Source organism: Sparus aurata, chromosome 2, assembly GCF_900880675.1.
Source record: "Sparus aurata chromosome 2, fSpaAur1.1, whole genome shotgun sequence".
In the NCBI taxonomy this organism is placed as follows: Eukaryota; Metazoa; Chordata; class Actinopteri; order Spariformes; family Sparidae; genus Sparus; species Sparus aurata.
Window position 1 is genome coordinate 3082082 of NC_044188.1, and position 17650 is coordinate 3099731.

A 17650-nucleotide genomic window follows, 5' to 3' on the forward strand; every position below is an offset into this window, starting at 1 on the left:
AGAAGCTCGTCCTGTGGAATACCTCTGCCCTCTGGTCCCAGAACTCCACAGTACCTGAAGACTTGAAACAACGACTGTCAGTTGTCAGCAGAGACAATATTTCTTCTTACATGATCCAGAACCTGACCCACTCTGACTCCGGCCAGTACCAAGAGGAGTGTTGGGGCAATGTGACATATGCGAAAAGCATCAATGTTATTGTTTGTAGTACGATACATTTTCACAGAATTGTTGATGTTACAGTTGGAGAAACAGTGGACCTGCCATGTGAGGGAGCAGCTGACAATCTGGACATCCAGTGGCTCAAGAGTGATTCTGGATATTGGAACAACATTTGGACAAGAGTTTTTGGGGACAGTGTAACATCAGTGATGGACGATGTTGAAGGAAAATCCCAAGAGGTGAAAACCTCATCAGGACTTCGTATTTACAACCTCACGTTAACACGGTTCAAATATTACAACTGTCTGGTGATGAACCAACAGCAGTGTGTCAGCAGTCACCCTGTAATGTTACAACTACCATCGGAGTTGATCCTCCGCACAGTGGGAGAGACAGCTGTGTTACAGTGCCCTGCTGCTGAGTTCACTGACGACCAGCCTCCACTTTGGAACAAGTATGAGGATGACTACAACTCTGAGGTGGGCAAAAACTATTCACTGGTGCTTTCATCACTTCAGTTAAATCACTCAGGTATATACTATTGTCAAATCTACAACCATGTTCAATGGTATCACCTGTTGGTGTGCCCCAAATCTGACCCACCTGCTGTCGAGCTCTTCTCAGAAGGAGACAATGTCACTTTCAGATGCAGAGATTTGAAAGAGGGTAGAGGGCACTTCTGGTTCATCAAGTCAAACCAAACAGAAGGCAGATTCTTGGTTCAAGATGATATAACATCTGATCTGAAGAGCAGACTGAACATATCTAAAGATGATGGCTTGTTGATTCTCTCTAATGTCTCACTGGAAGACACAGGAGAGTACTGGTGTGATGTTTATGACCCAGATGGACAGTGTGTGTCATCCTCCAGAACTGTTCTGAAGTCCAGAGAGCCCTCTGGGATGGACTTCACCCTCTACACGGTGAGGTCCTCACTGCTCCCTGGTCTGCTGGTGATCCTCTGTGTTGTTGTGGTCGCTGTGAACCAGAGGACCAGGAGAGGAGAGCAGCGTCCAGCTCAGACAGACAGTTAATAAACAAACTGTATGTTCATACTTACTCATCATCATGGTTTATCACCTGTTGTACATGTAAGTACTCATTTCATCTTTAATACAGGAGGTTCTATTATATCATATTATATTCATATTATATTATGTTACATTACATGACATTACATTATATCATATTATATTTATATTATATTATAATATAAATGTTGATGGTGGCCAATTTATGTAAATTGAACATGTTTAAACTTGAGAGAAAGATGGAGACAGATTATTGTTATTATTACTAATAATAGTAGTTGTAGTATTATTATCTGATTAGTAGATGTTTTGTTGTTGTTAAGAGTTGATGTAAAATATCAAAATACATAAAAAAGGGTAACACTTCATAGTAACATCCTTAAAAATGTATTACATTTATAGTTAATCAAATCTTAGTTAATAGTTATTTCCCTGCTAACAAAACATGCTTTATTAACGACTGTAAATGTTGATGAACATCAGTTTATATTATTTTCCAAATAATGTTAACAGATGAACTACACAGTATTTATTAACATTTACAAAGTATTATCAACATCAGTTGCCACGTCACAATAAACAAGTGCTTAATAAAGAGTTTGTAAAACATCTGATTGTTTGTCAACAGTAGAATAACTATTAACTTAACTTTAATTATCTCTACATTTACCATTTATTAATCACGTTCAGTAGAAAGTGTTTCCAAAAGAGGTCGTCACAATAAAGAAAACTAAATGTAATAATGTTATTGATATTTATAGCATGGGAATAAATAGCTGACAGTTATAATATTAACCTAGTTTGTGTTCAGTGATGTATAATATTAATAATAATAATAATAATAATAATAATGATATGTATAATATGTATAATAACATTTTGTTGTTAAGTCATTTTAACATGTATGCAAGTAATCTGTGAACATTTCACTGAAGGTATATTTTTTTTATCTTTTTACTTAAAATTAAATCTTGTTCTGATTATGTGATTTTTTGCAACTGTATGTGAAGGAATCTGAGTTGCTTTTATGCATTTATATATATAATAACTGTATCTTGTAGTGTTGTTAGTGCTATATAACTGTTATTATACTTTGGTCTGTATCAGTCATCTGTATAAATGAACAATACATGTTGATACCCAGTTTTTACTGTGTTGATAGTTACTTCTGATTGTAATTATTATAAGTAACCCATCTCTCAGTGTGCAGAATATATCTTAAAGTCAGATTAACTCCAACGTTCACATTATAGTTTTTATCAGTGCCTGTAGTGTTTCGTACGGCAGCGTGTTGCCGCCACGCCACAAAAAGAAAAACAGTTCAGTATCATGTTATAATGTGAAAAGTTTATTGTTATAATAAAAATATTCATGTTTTAACATCATGATGTAAAATATCTTTTATAATATTTTATAACATTAAAATCATTAAAATCTTATTACATGAAGTGTTTCATAAAAGTAAGTTGTCACATTATAATAAGAAGTGTTTGCTGTTATAATGTGATCAGTTTGTATCTCATAATATGAAAATGTCTGTTTATTATGTAAAAAGCTGTTATCATTTTAAATATACTTGGAACATTTTACTGTTTTTATTATGTTTAATAAATTGCATTTATTCAAAATGAATGAAAATGTGTCTTGCTGCATTTTATTCCTCAGTATCATTTTAATGTCTACAATAAATATTAATTTCTAAATGCTCATATAAGAGTGACAGAAGTTGTGTGAACAGGCCTGATAGCAGCTTCAGTCGAGGAAAAAGAACCCTAACTTTCATTACAAGCGTCAACATTTAAACTTTAACATCCATCTCATCAGGATTGCTTAAATTATATAAATTCATCTCATAAAAGACTATTTTATTTCGTTGACATCATCTGAATGCATTCCATGAGTGATATTGGTTAGTTTGTATTTAAATCAGCTATTTATTGTTATATCTCTTGAAGATATTAAAATGCTGTAAACAGTTTCAAGTAACTATAAAGTAGTACTACATAATTAATGGAATTGATTCACATTTCACTGAATGGATTTTAGTTTTTTCAATAGAAAATACAGCTGATTTTATCAAAAGAATTCTTGTGTAAGATGTTTTGTCATTTCCTCTTCTGTCTTATGACTGTTTGTAGGCTGTTTTAAAATGGTGTAATGTGTCTGAAGCTGATTAAAGGTACTTTAATATTTATATTGATATGTGAGTAAGATTATCTGATTTTTTATTGTTGATAAAGAAATATTCACTTATTTTTACAGTCACCACTTTATTGAATAAAGTGTATGAAAAGGTGAAAACTACACCGCAGTGTGGACAAAATGAACGCTATTTAGAACATGTACATGAAAATTAAAACCAACATTTGTCCAATGAAATGCAGTTATTTATAAACAGAAGCTCTGGATCCCATTATTGAGTAAATGTCAGTTTGCAGAATGCAACTTTATTATGTTATCAGATTTATTGCAGCATATTTATAGCCATTTCCTCTAATTGATCAACAATGGAGAAGTGTTTGTAGCAGCCCAACACTCTGTTATCTTGATCTTTAGTTACAGACATCCTTTTCACAGGGGAGCAAATCTTTGTAGTTTTTATGTCCCTGGGTTGGTTGGTCAGAGTGTACAGCAGGCCATATTGAATAACGTCTCAATCCTATAATGCTTTTCCAGAAGCAAAGGGGAGAGGAGGCTTGCTGGAGGAGCTGTAAGTGAGGATGCACAGGTTTATCCTGTGTGCTGGAGGTTGGTTAGTGCTGGCAACACTCTGACGACGGAGGACAGTCAAACCTCGATCCGTCACATTCTTGGATGACGAGGCTTCTTGTCTCCTGATGAACTCAGCAACACACTTGGAGTTTATTTTCAGGATGGGAATCCTGTGTTTGCTGAGTCACTTTTCAAGGTGTCTGCTGAGGAAACAGAGAGAGAGCTAAAAGACATCTGTAAGATGCTTGGCCATTATTTAATCAGAATTAGTTTCTGTACCACATTCAAACCAAATGATCACTAAAACTTAATCAATACTGAATTTAAATGCAGTGACAATTTTTTCAAATCAAAAATGTTCCTGTTCCTCATCAGACTGCATCAAAATTACCTTCTTGGTGGAGTTATACTTGAGGACTTGATGATCTGAGTACTGCAGTCCTCAGTGTTCTGTTTCAGCGATCAGGAAGGTTTTCCTCAGCAGCCTTGGTGACGGCAGCTCCCGCTTTGGTGGTGGTCGCTGAAACTGAATCCCTGAAAAAAGAAAGGAATGCAGACACAGACAAAGTGTACTTCAACATTAGACAGTAGGATCTCTATTTGCACTACTGACTGTTTTAATTCTCTCCATCAGGGGGTAGAAGAATCTAACGGGCTCAGTGTTACTAACAGTATTCAGCAGGGTTACTGTGAGTATTAATACTTTAAGGTAAGTAAAGGTAAGTGTGTGAATAAGTTTATTTATTTTTCATATTCTTTGCCTCAGTCTAAGTCTTCTTAGAAAGCTCCCACATTCCTGTTACAGTGTGCACTCCTGTTGTATAATGTTTCATTATTAAGCTGGCAGATGGAAATGATCTATTAGCTACATCTGACAGAGCATCCCTGTTTCTATACATTGAAACAAAAAGACAACCCAAATATGAATTACTTGTGATCCCACCACGTTTGTTGAGCTGGCTGACGAGGGTGGTGTAGAGGTATTTTCTGTGCTCCTCACAGTGGCTCTCCTGGACCTGCCTCCATACTTTGGCCATGGTGTTGCACTGAGTGCGATCCCTTATCGGGCATATCACCTGCTTCTCCACTCTGCATCTAAAATTACAGTACAATCATTAGGAATTACATATTCCAATACATTCTTGTAGAATTGAATTTACAGTAAAATAAGTGAGAGACTCACCTGAGTGTTAAAACACTCAGACCTGGGACAGCCAAAGCTGTAACCACACACACCTACTGGTCTCCAGAGAAACACACGGCTGTGAAATAAAGAGCCTGCTGAAGGCGCTCCCCCTCCCACCACTCCAGGAAACTCAGGTGGATGAAGCCACATTCTGTCATTTTTGAGCACTTTCCTTTTCCTGATGATGCTGTACTTGTCCTCAAATGACATTTGGTGTTCGAAGAGATCTCTTTCAGCATCCTCTTTCATCCACCTGATGTCTGCCTCAGGGAGCCCATTAGGACCAGACTCCCACATTCTGTGCCACCCCTCATATGTCACCTGGTTGAATGACAGAGACTAGCCCTTCTTTTAGCAACCATTAAGTGCTCTGACTTTAAGGATGTTCCTCCATTAAGCTGATATTAGCTACTGCTGCCTCAGTCACAGCGCTTTTTCTTGCCTGCAGCGCTGCACCAGTCACATCAGACACCATCCCTTGTTGACCACCAAGAGCTGACAGAGGAGCCTTTAAAGAGATGTGTTACAGTGTATTAGAATAACCCTAAATGTTGACATCCATGCATCCATCCATCTTCTTCCGTTTATCCGGGGCCAGGTCAGGGGGCAGCTGTCTGAGCAAGGACACCCACACTTCCCTCTCCCTGGAAAATCCTCCATCTCTTTCTTGAGGATCCCAAGGCGTTCCCAGGCCAGCCGAGTGAAATAGTCACTCCAGCGTGTCCTAAGGAGTCCCCCAAGGCCAACCAGGCTTGATAGGACTCCTTCAGCTTGACTGCATCCCTTACTTCTGGTGTCCACAACCAGGTTCGGGGATTGCCGCCACGACAGGCACCAGAGACCTTACAGCCACAGCTCCGGACAGCCGCGTCAACAATGGAAGTAGCACAGCACAGAAATCCAGCAACAGAACACTGCTCAGGTTCAGACTGGGGAGGCTGTTCCTCCAAATCATGTTGTCGCTGCCCACGTGGGCACTGAAGTCCCCCAGTATAACGACGGAGTCCCCAGTTGGAGCACTTTCCAGCACCCCTCCCAGGGCCTCCAAGAAGGCCGGGTACTCTACACCGCCGTTCAGCCCATAAGCCAAAACAACTGTGAGAGACCTATCCCCGACCCTAAAACGCAGAGAGGCGACCCTCTCATTCATTGGGGACAACTCGAACACATGGTGGCTGAGCTGGGGAGTTTTGAGCAAGCCCACATAAGCTCGCCACCTCTCACCGCGGGCAACTTCAGAGTAGAAGAGAGTCCAACCTCTTGGATGCCAGCGAGGTGACATTCCATGTCCCCATGGCCAGAGTCACCGTCCGGGGATTGGGTTGCGGGGGCCACGACCGCCACCCAAATCACACAGCAGTAGCCCCTTCTAAACCCTCCACGGCTGGTGAGTCTACTGGAGGGTGGGCCCACGTCACTCGTTTGGGCTGCACCTGGCTGGGTCCCATGGGCAAAGACCCGGCCACCAGGCACTTGCATGCGAGCCCCAACCCCAGGCCTGACTCCAGGGTGGGGCCCCGGTGACGCCATTCCATGTGACATAAATGTTGACATGGTCAGTATAATCTATGAATTATGGGTGACAGTGGAAAAGTTTCTGTCTATGACGGCTATGGTGGCTGTAGTTGGGAGCATCAGCAGCATCTGTAGGGGTCAGGTCAGTGTGCCCTGAAAGGAAATCAGGACAAAAGCTTTTGCAGCCATGACGACAGAAATCTGTGTCAAAGCAGCTAAAGGACAAAACTGTAGAACCATCCTCAGTGTTATTCTGTAACTGGTTTTATTACAGATTCTGCATCAATGAGGTTCATGCAGTAATATTGATCCAAGGAGATAAACTGATGTACCGGCACCGGGATGCCAGCATCCGTTCTTCCCCCACAGCAGGCAACCAGTAATTCACTTTATACACAGCTACCCACACTGAGCTGCACCTAAACCAAACGAGAGCTTCACTCGCCTGACGTCGGCAGCTCCACAAGCACCCATACCTCCAAAACAGGTGTCATCTACCCCTTCTGTCATCTTTCCTGTAATAAAGGGGGTAGATAAGAAAGGCAGGCCCGTCATGCACCAAGGAGGTCGTTTGATTTACAATGGCTTCAACAGTACCGGATGCACCGTGTCCCAGTGATGCTTCCTCCACCTTGCCCGCCCTACATGCCCGTACAACCTACCTCGCCGAAGCTAGTTTCTCATAAAGGACTTGAAGAATGTTTTCAACCCGGACTTCCACACAATCATCCATCTCCTTCGAAATCAAAAAATCTTCAGTCGACCAGGAAGTTAAGGGAAGTTTTAATGATCAGACTGTTTGCCCGTCCTCCATTTCCTAACTTCCGCATCAGCCCCTCGGTATCGCGACCAGCAAATTCTCCGGAGTGAAGCCCATCATCATCGATCCTTCAGCACCCCTCGGCGGTATCACCCCCGCATCAATAGCTTGACCCGAGCTAACACGAGTGAGGACTTCTCCCTTCACACCACCATCAACCAGGCCATCGCCCTTATAAAACTCGCTGTGAAAATGTCGCTGCTCTCTTCAGCATCCACTGGCGTGGTACGTATTACTTCGCCGTTAGGCTCACCTTTGGTTGCAAAGCAGCCTAAACTCTTCAACACCCCACCTGAAGCCCTCGGCTGGATTCAGTCTAACAACCACGGGATTCCATTACTCGTCCAACCTTGGAAGAATTCTCATCATTTCCCCCCACCTCATCACCACCGCTTTCGGCCTGGTTACCCTGACTTCAGTCTCCTCCGACCTCGGGGTCCCATCATTGCAGAGAGAACAGAGGGCCCCTCCACATCCCTTGAGTTCCTCAGAATCGCTCTTGACACAAACAAGTTTTAGGCTTCATTCCCGGTCGGAAAGCTCAAACGAATCTTCCTCTGCGCCCTGTGACACACCAATCATCAACTTCTGTCCCTTCTGGGCCACCTCAACTTCGCCTTACGCACATCCCCCAAGGGCGAGCCTTTATCTCCAACTTACCATCCATCGCTTCGTCCGTCCCATCACTCTTGACCTCCATCTCCCTGGATAGCTCAAGCCTTGCTGAAATCTGTCCGTGACTTAACCTTCTCACCAATTGGAACGGAATCGCTTTCTTTTACGACGACCAACCGACTCACCCGCACAACATCCATCTATACATCGGTGCTGCTCCTTAGGCCAGTTTTGGGGGTCTCTACAATGGAAGATGGTTGCAGCAGAATCGCCCCCGGAGGCCGCTAATGAATGCCAGAAGTTCAAAAGCTTGGCATCTCACGCCGATACCTTCCCTACGCCAGTCGGGCGTCGACATTCAACTCGTAAATCCAGCGCTAATATCCCTGATAAGCGACTCCCAGAGCTCCATCAACAACAGCCCGTCACCCTCAACCCTCTCTTCGTACTGGTCAGAAAAAACTTCCATCACTTTCACGACCAATACAACACAACCTGTTCGTCATTCGATCTCATCACCGCGACTTCTTTCAGTACTCACGCCCATTCCACCATGACAATTAATCACATCATCAAACTTACCTTAGGGGTATCAGCTTCTTTTCTAAGACAATAACCGGTAGTTCGTTAACAGTTCGTCAAGCCCTCACCGTCTTCCTCTCACCGCCGATTGCAGTTAATCTGCCTCCACACTATCCGTTCCGGGTACGGCACTCCTCGGGTCGCCCGAACCCTGGAAGCCACGTTCTTGCTTGCTTTTCGCTTTCCTGGTGCTCCGAATTCACCACCTCAACCATTCACATCGACTAAAGCCGCCATGCATGCATTTCAGACCCGTCTCGCTTTTCAGACCATTGTTTTCTATTTAAAGCTAACTAAAAGCAATCGATCTGGTCCGCCTACACCCATCTTCTAATCCAAGGTCCAATCACCACCGAATCCTTTCAAACCATTGCAATTCTGCAAATGTCAGAGCATAACCATGACAGATTGTCTCTTCATCTCCGAATTCAGACAAATGGCTACTCGTTTCTCGTTCCACCATCACTTTCGCCACGTGCTCTCGTTGTCTGGTAATTTACGCGTTAACTACTCCGGACATTCCTTCAGGATCGGAGCGGCCACTTCAGCCTCCTGTAAAGGCATCCCAGAACACTACATGCTCATGGACCGCTGGTCCTTCCAAACGTTTCACCAATACATCCATTCAGATCTCAAAGATCTCAGATCTGCACAATCTCATCTCAAATGATTGGAGGTTTTTGGGGGTCCGTCGCGGCGGATTCTCTACAGAGCTTCCCCACAACGCACTCAAAGAGCTCGAAGAACCAAGATCTTCAAAGTTTTCGTTTTCTCTTTCTTTCATAATAAATCGTTTAAACGTATCTTGTTGAAGGTGTGGTCCTTGCTAGTGAAATCAGATTCCAGTGATCCAGTATGAGGCTCTGGGAGGTGAGCTAACCGTCCTCCTGCTGCTGACACTGGGCGGCCCTAAGTAAAGTCGCGGCTGGACCTGAGTGAATATCCGCCGAATATCCAACCTAAAACTAACTTCACCACAATCCGTTGATCTGTCAGTCACCTCTCACGTGACACTGGTTGCGTGTGACCTTTGCTCCAGTGTGCGCCAAAATCATTTTCCCGGTTCGCACATACATTTTTTTTTTTAGGGGCAAATGCGAGTAAAGTGCTCACACTGTAGAGCCCTGCTCCAACCCTCGAACAAGATAGCGGACAAGGCGCTTCCAGCTGCTGGAGGCAGGGACCGAGAAGCGTCCGGCGAGGGACAGCAGGTGGTCAGGGGCTGCTGCTTGCCTGAATCGATTCAGAGGATTTTCTGATTCAATATTGAACTGGGAAAACATATACTGCAATGCACTGATGAATCAATATTTTTACCCACCTCTAGTACAAGTAGTTTTGTTTCCACTTAAATCATTCACATCAGTATCTGGACACTTTCAGAGCCAGTTACAATAATTGAAAAAAATGTATATAAAGAAAACATATTGACGATGAAAAAACAAACAGATAAAGTGATAAAAGACTCATCAGGCCTCATGTCTGCTCTGGATCAGTCGATCAGTGTCTTTTGTCAATACCGGTATAATGTGACACCCCTAGTCATAGAAAATAAGACATTAAACTGTGTGTTCTACTTGCCTGTGAATTCTGGGCTCACAAGTTGATTTTTATGGAGTATCAGGTTGTCGAGCAGACCACTGAGTTGATCTGTGTCTCCCTGAGATGCTGCTCTAAAGACTCTCTCTGCTGAACTCTTTACTGCAAATGTTGTCAAGACTGTCACTGGACGGTCTCAAATGTTGAAATATAAATACTTATTAGATTAAACTTTGTTTTCACAATACAAGTATAGAGACAACAAAATGCAGTTAGCATCTAACCAGAAGTGCAAAAAGGCAGTCAAATGCAAAGTATGTACAGTAATAAACAGTGCATATATTGCAGTATGTACTATATAAAAATGACTGGCAGTACTAAATGAAGACACAGTCTGTACCGTGTAAGTGTTATTAGCAGTAATAAAGGTATAGACAAAGAGTAAAATAGTCAGGAGAAGTGTAGTGTCTGGGTGGGATAGGGGGTGGATCCAAAACCCTTCAGTTTCCTGGCCTGGCTGCCACTGCCTGAGACTGTTCAGTCTCCAACACTGGATGAAAAGAGAAACAGCCTGCAGAAGGAGCTTAAATGCTTGTTTTCAAGACACATAACTTTACTATGGCTGCTAAGCAACCACCCACATAAAACACACTGAAAAGTCTAAATGTAAGGAAGAAAACTGGTGAAACTCTCACTTACTACAGGGTCAGTTAACATCAGAGGGCCTTTAACCTCCAAACTAGTAGATTCTAGAGAGACTCGGCTCCATCTAGAGGTGAAAAACAAGAACTTGCTAAACTGACTGCTTCTGTTTCTTTAGAAAAGTAACGGTTTCAGTAAATATTGGGTGACAAGAGAAAATGTTTAATTTTTCACAAATGTGATGTCGCACAGAATTTTGATTCATTTTTTAAGTTTTGTTTTTACCAACAGCAAAGTAAAATTTCATCAGGATATACTGCAAACTAAAGTTAATATATTGACAGATGATCATTTATGTCCATACTTTTTCTATTGAACAGAGCTGTTGACTGATTTCACATTCAGAGTATGATTTACTGAAGAGGCTTAACACTGTCACAGGAACTTATTATGTTGCTCAATTCATATAAAATTGCCTTTCCTGTTCAAAATGATCAGCTTTACAATGAATATTGTGACATTGTAATCACACTTCTTGCTGCAGCTGTCATCTAACTACTTATACTTATTTTCTTTTGACATGTTATCAGGGGAGAGCGCGAACGCAGTCCCCCACTACCAGAAATTATGCAGTCGAGATTCCCACATTTGGGGAATTCGCAGGGGTCAGCACAACCGGAGTGCAATGGCTGAGCCTCGCCCTGGGTGAACCACCTTCTTGATCATGGTATCTCCCCTGCCAGGTAAGTATGAGTTGTACAGCTCAGAGGCAGCGATCTGATTCACACTCATGCCATGTTGATGGATGGTACAATCTGTACTATCTATAAATTACCAGAACCAGAGGTTACAAAAGGGTGTGTCAATCTGCAGGACCGTCATCCATAGGATACAGTTTTGTACTGAGGCTGACAATGATTATTTGCATTTTACTTGATACGTAATGGCTATAGTTCCCATCATGCAATGCAGCATTCCCACGCCACATTCTAAGCTCATATTGTATCTATTATACCTCTAACAAATGAGCAACAGCCCAACCACACATCTGAGCCTCACAAATGAGCCCAAGTTTAAACCATACTGCATTCAGATGTTTGAATGCAGTATGGTTAAGAGAAAATTCAGTGAAAAGGATGAAAGACATGTTTCATTTTCCCCCACCCCCGTCACATTACAACCACTTCCTGGTTCTTTGTTCCTGTTTCTTGTTCACTGCTGATGGTCAACTGACATTCATGCTACTGCCACCTGGTCTGGAGGGTGAACAACAGCAGGAGTGTGTGGCTGCAGATCTTCATTCAAACAAACCAAGAGTAAATCTGATCAATAAACCATTTCAAGCACAAGTTCAGTTGGTTAAGTAAGTTTAGCCTGGTGTGCTACTGCTGGATTGGAAGGAATACCTGTAGCCAAATGGTCTTTTATGAAATAGAATAGAATAGTCTTTATTGTCATTGTACAGGAGAGCACAATGAAATTGAGTACAATGAAATGGTTTGGACATGCCTGTTGCATTATAACCACAGTGAGAAATAAACTTTTTAAAATGTGAGCATCAAACAGCCACTGCCAAAATCTTCAATTTTCCAGCTGACACCATTACAGGGTTTCCTCTACATGTAATTGACTGTGGCGCACCGCCACGGCAAAAAAAAAAGCCGCCACACCTTAAAAATTCAGGCATAAATAAATCTAGTGTTAGAGAGTGGAAATATTTTACCGTCGTCTTCCACCGCAGTCTTTGACGTTAACTAGCATGTTGGATATTTAGCTTGATAATTAGCTAGAGGATTAAAATGGTCACTTAGAGCAGAGTCCTGCACGGGTCTTATTTTGCAAACCCGTCCGAACCTGCCATACTTATAACCGCATCCGACCCGTTATCCGACAGTAGCACAAATTACATTCGTACCCAGGCCGACCCGGTATAAATTGATACCGACGTCCGAAGGAAAATTGGACAAACGCAATTTTTCAAAGTGAAAGTAAGCCAGCGTGGGGAATGGGAGTTCTGGGAGGATGCAAGCACGCATTAATGAGCTCATATGAAATATAAATGCTTATAATTTGTGTCGCTAATAATGACTGATGATAAGTGACGCCTTGAAAATGGCAATCGTAAAACCCGACCCGCCTCTTCAGGCGTCCGACCCGATCCGCATCTGTGTCCGACACATTACATTATTTTTCACCCGTGCAGGACTCTGACTTGGATAACTCCTCTCTTAAAACAAATAAAAATATTTCTTTACAACATGAATCTTCATTCCAAGCCCATGCAGGGGAGTTCATGATGGCTGTGTGAGAGCATTCCCTAAATTCCCTAAGTAGCCTATGACATAAGTAAAAATATTACATTATAATGACCCAAACTGTACACACACACACACACACACACACACACACACACACACACACACACACACCCCAGCGCCACAGTCTCAGAAAATACTGGAGGAAACACTGCATTATTATATAATAAAGCTACCAGCCACTTTCATATTTGACCTGCATTTGAGTTTCACACAAGACAGTTCAACAGCAGCACAATATGCAGCCTCTGAAAATGATCACATGGCTGAATTAAAACCTCTCTAAAACGGTTTCTTCAAAAATAGAACATTATAACCTTCAAGACAGGAGGTTTTATTGCAGGACTGTTGCATTAGACTGCCTTAGTTTAAGCTAGCTGAACTAGTATAAATGATTGTTTATCAGAATCAGTATTCCTTTATTGTCCCACAATGGGAAAATGTGTTTGCCACAGCAGGCAAAGGACAGGAACATTACGAAAAACAACAATGGTAAAAAATAAACAATTAAAGTAAATTAGTTAATTATATATATAAAAAAAGTTCCTTTGTATATGGGAAACAAATACTTTAGATCAAAAAAATAAAGTGCACAGATACACCATCTCTCATGCTGTGAAACTGCGCTAGATAATCATGCAGTGAGGATTTCCACTGTGAATTAGAGAGAAATTAAGCCTGTATAACACTGATAGAATCCAATCAATCACTACAAAAACGTAATAATTTTTGCCCACTAGATGGCGCACTGAGATTGAAGGGAAAAGCCCCACTGTGGCTTCATATGACTACTGGAGGAATATTAACACAAAAGCAATTCCAATGGTAAACAACAGCAGCAAATTACTATAATATATTGAAAGCATACAGGAGTCCTTAAAATTAAACCACTGCAATTATTCTTAGACACTGAGAGGGGGGTGCACCGTTCCTGGAAGTACTGCAATACCAGGTCGATGCGTGGAGTGGACGGAGCAAGCCCCTATTCCATCTCCCTGTTCCAAAAATCAATTTAATATATGGTCCCCGGGTAGGGGACGTATCAGATATTAAACTGATAAGAACAGATACTACACTTGATCTTAGCCAAAAGGCCGAGAAGCGATACTGAATATCTGACAGAAGAGAGGTAGTGATCCTCGTCAACGTCAGTCCACCTCATGGTTTGAAACAGCTAAAACGTTTTGCATCATCAGACAAGACAGGAAAACGTGCATTTGAAATAATGTATTGCTGGTGCCGATTTGAAGCGATCTTACCATTAAATCATAAAAAACTAGCGTTCGCAAACACACCTTCTCGTTGCGTTCTGGCCACGTGGTACGCTCTTGGCCAATAGGAAGTTGTAGATTAAAAACATCAGATTTCCCTTTACAGATACGCAAACATATTAATATATGCAACTGTGTATTTACACTCGTTCGATATAACTCGATGATGCACATGAAACGTCATCGTGTAACGAGAATAATGTTTTTACGCGTTAATAACGTGAGTCGGTTCACAACAACAGGTTCAGCTCCTCCTACTCCAGCAGAGGAGAGCTAACTGCTCCATACGCTTCACAGCCTGTCGGCTCAAGCATGAACACCTAGAGATGCAATCCTTCTATAAAGTTTACCAGAGACATCATGCTCTACTGCTCAAACAGAAAAGAAACAATAACCACTCAGTGAAATCGACGGTATAATTAATAGGATGACATTCAGCTGCCTTGACAGATATAGAAATTAACGACCCTTCATTATTAAGTTGTACATCTGCGCCACTTACAGAAAACGGCGGATTGAAAATGGCGGACAACGTTTGCGTCGTTGCGTCCTCAAACGGTTACACGCAGATGCAATAAACTAACATTCGTGGTCAGCAATATTCACTTAACAGTTATTTGGCAGTGTATTGCTTTGTTAGTCAAATATACAGAACATGCCTGTCGTGACAAACAGACTTTAAGTTTGAAGGAATTCGCTATAACTTCACTGACATGGCGGCCATGCAGGTGATGTAACCCGCGGTAAACGAGAGCGACTTGAAGTCAGTCTGGATAAACTCCCATTAAAGCTTGCATGACAACTCCCCCTGACAATAACCCTTCACAACTTGTACACGGCAGTTTCTAATGTTAAAAAGTGACAAATATAGCAACAGTAGGATAATTACCTTTAGCCCGCTTGCTAACATAACGTTAGCACTGAACGTACACTCGGCTAATCACAGCACGTCCAGCGGTCAGACGCTTAAAAGTAGCGGACAGCAATTTCGAAGAGTTAACACGATATTGTGTCTTCAATAAATGTAATGTTAGACGGTAAAAATGAACTCACCGGCGTTTTCGTCCATCAAACGTCCGAGTAATCCGGTGACAGTTGACGGCTGCAGCTACACGATGATTTAAAATGGCTCCCGAACTTGCGCTTGACCCGTTGAAAGGAGCCGTGCGCACGCACGGGCCGCGTGCAACAAAAAGGGGGCGTGTCCCAAAAAGTTTTCAGTTTATTCAGTCATGAAAACAACGAGTTTGATTATTTACTTTGATTTGCAGAAAATATAAACAAACATATAAACATGAGAAAATTGATGTTGAAAAACATAAATAACTATGAACTAAAGTTTAATTTACTGTAGTTTCTCCACTCATTAATGATGGTTTTTATAAAGTGTGACCTTATTTTCATACTTTTCTTATATGGACACAGTCTGAGTCTCACTGTGAGGTCAGAGGTCAGCCTGATTCAGTGTGTTGCTGTTCGGCCCTTCAGTGTGTCTCTAATCGCATGCAGCAGAATAGAGTGGTGCAGCCATGACGAATGTTTGTAGGCTAACCCAGAAGTTAGCATCGCTCTGGTTCCCTCCACAAAAAGCTTTCAGGATCTTTCTACTGGATTTTGGATTTTTGCTGAAATTAATCTGACTCTTACAAGTTCTGTTCATCCAGATAATCTTAACAGATGAACATCACTTTTGTGTTTTTTGAAGCATAATTTAATCTGTGGCAATAAAAAGCTCATGTAAGGCAAAAAACAAACGTCACCCCCACTAAGCGTCTTACTACACAATTACTATACAGGAGCCAAAGTGCAGAAATGCAAACTGATTTCCAGGTTTTAGGACTACAGACCACTACATCAGAATCAGAATCCTTTATTAATACCCGGGGGGAAATTGTTTTTTTTACAGGTGCTCCATGCAAAGAAGAAATAGAAATACGATGTAATGAATAACTAACGTAAAAACTTTACAAGTAACATGACGGAACAGAGTTGAAAACAAAGTTAAAGTAAGCAGGAGCGCCTGGAACAGGCTGCATACACCGCGCCGCATACGCACTAGAAAAAAGACTACATAAAAAAACACAACACAAACCGACAGATGTTTTCTGTTTGTGATGCAGCCTTCATGAAATAACTGCATCTAATTTATTGAAATGGAGTGTGACACTGCTGCCCTGAGGAATGACAGTAAGATGACTTTCTGCAACACCCATCTGACACTCAATATACAAAATGGGTAGAAACAGTGTTTGTGATGTGCATCAGTGTTGCAACATCCTCCTTCTCAGAACTCACTATCTTAAGACTTTTAACCAATAACAGAAGATTTCCTGAAAACATAGTGTTGCTGTCCAATCAAAACCACTCATCTCCAAAATGTGAACTTTTCATAAGCTAAGAAAGTTTATCAGCGACTAATCAAAAAACATCCTGCTCTCATTTCTTTCCTCACCCCTGGCCCTAACACTCCTCCGTTTAAAGCAGCCATGTTTTCAGCTTTGTGGCGATGCATTTTTCAGGTGATTCAGTGAGTTTGTTAAAGGTTTGTTTGGCTTCAGACATACAAGAACCGTCTCAGCTCATAACGGAGCACTCCCTCCTTCAGTTTGATCAAACGAATTAAAAACACCACGTTTGGAGATTAGGTGGTTTTGACTGGACAGTGACGACTAGGTCTCTGTACTCATCCTCCCTCCCGCCCTCTACACGCCGCACAACGGCCGTATAATCAGAGAACTTCTGCAGATGACACGACTCAGTGCGATACTTAAAGTCGTCAGTGTTGGTGGTTGAAGTGGAAGGGAGACAGCACAGTTCCCTGGGGGTCGCCAATGTTGCCGATCAGACACACAGTTCTGTAATCTCACATACTGCGGTCTGCCCGTCAGATAGTCATGGACCCGTGTGACGAGGGGAGAATCCATCTGCATGTTCTCCAGTTTGGCCTTCAGCAGCCTGGGCTGGATAGTGTTGAAGGCGCTGGAGAGGAGGAAGAACACGACGCGGACCGAGGAGTTGGGTCTTTCCAGGGAGGAGTAGGCTTCCTGCAGCAGGTAGATTATTGCATCATCAACCCCAACATGGGGCTTATATACATATTGTAGGGGGTCCTGTGATGGGCACAGTAGGGGTCTGAGGTGTGCTAGAACCAGCCTCTCTATTACCTTCATGATGTGAGAGGTCAGTGCAGTCGGCCTGTAGTCACCCAGAGCCACAGGATGTCCTTTTTTGGGCACTGGAACGAGGCAGGATATTCTCCC

General features: G+C 42.1%; 1 long non-coding RNA gene and 2 other non-coding genes across 3 annotated transcripts; all 3 read right to left on the reverse strand.

Moving 5' to 3' along the window:
- Positions 1 to 2667: 2667 nt before the first annotated feature.
- LOC115595346 (uncharacterized) lies at positions 2668 to 12441 on the reverse strand. The gene is made up of 3 exons (XR_003986688.1): positions 4849 to 12441; positions 4297 to 4439; positions 2668 to 4108 (listed from the first exon to the last, which is right to left on the reverse strand). It is a non-coding gene; the product is annotated as an uncharacterized LOC115595346 (long non-coding RNA).
- On the reverse strand, positions 11392 to 11555 carry LOC115576459 (U1 spliceosomal RNA). The gene has a single exon (XR_003982869.1). It is a non-coding gene; the product is annotated as a U1 spliceosomal RNA (small nuclear RNA).
- Positions 12442 to 14034: 1593 nt separating the features above from the next.
- On the reverse strand, positions 14035 to 14225 carry LOC115576423 (U2 spliceosomal RNA). The gene has a single exon (XR_003982839.1). It is a non-coding gene; the product is annotated as a U2 spliceosomal RNA (small nuclear RNA).
- Positions 14226 to 17650: the final 3425 nt, after the last annotated feature.